Below are 2,892 nucleotides of genomic sequence, written 5' to 3' on the forward strand. Positions count from 1 at the left end.
TCCAAATAATTTACATATGTGCGACATCAGTGAGTAGCAAAAGGGAATGAGACTGGAGGCCCGCGCCCCCCGCGCCCCCCGCGCCCCTCTCACAATGTTCAACCCCGGGATCCCCGCCCCCCGGCTCGCCTGCCCACCGTGGGCGACAAGGAAGCAGCCTTTGACCCGCGGTGGAAGCACGTGTGTTCAACGAGGAGTACAAAATATGGAAAAAGCACACCCCTCTTCTGTGTGACTTGGTGATGACTCACGCCCTGGAGTGGCCCAGCCTAACTGCACAGCGGCTTCCAGATGTAGCCAGACCAGAAGGAAAAGATTTCAGCATTCATCGACTTGTCCTGGGGACACATACGTAGGATGAACAAAACCACCTTGTGATAGCCAGCATGCAGCTCCCTAATGATGATGTGCCATTTGATGCATCACACTACGACGGTGAGAAAGGAGAATTTGGAGGTTTTGGTTCAGTTAGTGGGAAAACTGAAATAGAAATCAAGATCAACCATGAAGGAGAAGTGAACAGATCTCATTATATGCCCTAGAAGGCTTGCATCAGTGCTACAAAGACTCTATCCAGTGACGTTCTTGTCTTGACTATAGGAAACATCCTTCTAAGCCAGACCCTTCTGGCGAGTGCAGCCCAGTTGTACGTCTCCGTGGACATCGGAAGGAAGGCTGTGGACTTCCTTGGAGCCCAATTCTCAGTGTGCACTTACTTAGTGCTTCCGATGACCACACCATCTGCCTGTGGGACATCAGTGCCGTTCCAAAGGGCAAAGGAAAAGTGGTGGGTGCAAAACCATCTCTACAGGGCATATAGCAGCAGTAGAAGATGTTTCCTGGCATCTTCCAGGAATCTCTGTTTGGGTCAGATGCTGATGACCAGAAACTTACGATCTGGGATACCCGCTCCAACAGTACTTCCAAGCCAAGCCACTCGGTTGATGCTCAGAATGCTGACCTGAACTGCCTGTCTTTTCAATCTGTATAGTGAGTTCCCCCTTGCCACAGGATCCGCTGACAAGACTGTTGCCCTGTGGGATTTGAGCAATCTGAAAGTGAAGTTGCATTCCTTTGAATCACTCAAAGAAGAAATATTCCAGGTTCCATAGTCACCTCACAACGAGACTGTTTTGGCTTCTAGTGGTACTGATCGCCGGCTGAATGTCTGGGATTGAAGTAAAATTGGAGAGGAACAATCCCCAGAAGATGGGCCACCAGAGTTGCTGTGTATTCATGCTGGTCACGCTGCTAGGATACCTGACTTTTCCTGGAATCCCAGTGAACCTTGAGTGACTTGCTCGGTGTCAGAAGACAATAGCATGCCAGTGTGGCAGGTGGCAGAGATCGTTTACAGTGATGAAGATCCTGAAGGAAGTGTGGATCCAGAAGGACCAGGATCCTAGATACAGCTGCACTTCCTGCGACTTAAGCTCTGCTATCCCTCTGTAATAGGTCCCACCAACAATGCTATTAGCCCAATCAGTGGGCATTTCCTTTCTTTTTTTAAAAAAACTTTTATTTAATGAATATAAATTTCCAAAGTACAGCTTATGGGTTACAATGGCTTCCTCCCCCCCCACAACTTCCCTCCCACCCACAACCCTCCCCTTTCCCACTCCCTCTCCCCTTCCATTCACATCAAGATTCATTTTCAATTCTCTTTATATACAAAAGATCAGTTTAGTATATATTAAGTAAAGTGGGCGTTTTCTAAATGTTAACTGCAGAACTTGATTCAGCAAAGCCACAAACTTAATATTTAAACTTTCTTCAGTAATTTTCTAGTAACAAACCTAGGTCTAAAGTAGCCACAGAGGGGAATATTATGTGTGCTTTTTTTTTTTTTTTTTTTTCTCCTTAACACTATATACCAGAGTTTTTCAGATTCATTTAATGGTAGAGCAAGGAACAGAGCCAACTGAGGTAGGTGTCTGAGCCATGAAGTTTAAATAACGCAAAGTGTCATTTTTATTCAGGAAATAGTAGAGATTGGAGTCATCTAGACTCCTACTCTAAAATCTTCACAGCTGACTTTCCAGGGTGCATTTTTCCTACATAGACCAGTCTCCTGGTTTCTTCAGTTAAGTTGAAATTACACGTTCCTCTTTCTCTGTATATTTTTGCTCATTAGTGTATTTCTTGAGCCGTTTTCATATTATTCCTTTCCCTTCTGTGAAATGGCTTGTTTTGTGTTTTTTTTTTTTTTTTAAACTTGGGACCACCAAGTTGTAAAGATGCATGTTTTTACCTGACAGTTGTACCACAGGTAGGCTGTCAAGTTGAGAAGAGTGAATTGATAGCTTGTATTTGTTTTTAAAATTAAATTAATCCTTGATAAAAGGTTTTATTTATTTATTTAGGAGTTAGTCCTTGACCACTCGTTTAATACCATTTCCATTTTGGGTGACCTGTTTCACCAGCAGGCCTGTACTCTCCATGACTAACTGCATAAGTGCTCATAATGGAATAAATTGCTTTTCTACCTAAAAAGAGAGAGATGAGACTGGAAGAGAAAAAGCAATTAACTCTAATGCTTGCAAACAGCCACCAATGGCAGATGAATGTAATAATGATGATGAGAATTATTGTGATGAAAATAATACTCTTTGAGTATCTGTCATGTGCTGGGCACTACACATAAATTCGTCATTTCGGGTAAACTGCACAACAGTCTTACAGGGTGATCCTATTATCCCCACTTGTGCATGTACCCAGACATAATACTGTTACATTCATGTCAACAAAACAAGCCTATGAGCTATCATTATCCATATGCTTCTGATGGCAGAATTGGTCTCAGAGTGGATAAGAAATTGCCCAAGTTTACACAGTAAGTAAATGATGGAAATATGTATAGATCCTGGTGGGCTGCTCTCAATAGCCTTAGAT

At 43.3% G+C, this 2,892-nt stretch overlaps 1 pseudogene; it reads left to right on the plus strand.

Moving 5' to 3' along the window:
* Positions 1-215: 215 nt before the first annotated feature.
* On the plus strand, positions 216-1,406 carry LOC133760824 (histone-binding protein RBBP4-like; annotated as a pseudogene).
* Positions 1,407-2,892: the final 1,486 nt, after the last annotated feature.

Source organism: Lepus europaeus, chromosome 5 (genome assembly GCF_033115175.1).
Source record: "Lepus europaeus isolate LE1 chromosome 5, mLepTim1.pri, whole genome shotgun sequence".
In the NCBI taxonomy this organism is placed as follows: domain Eukaryota; kingdom Metazoa; phylum Chordata; class Mammalia; order Lagomorpha; family Leporidae; genus Lepus; species Lepus europaeus.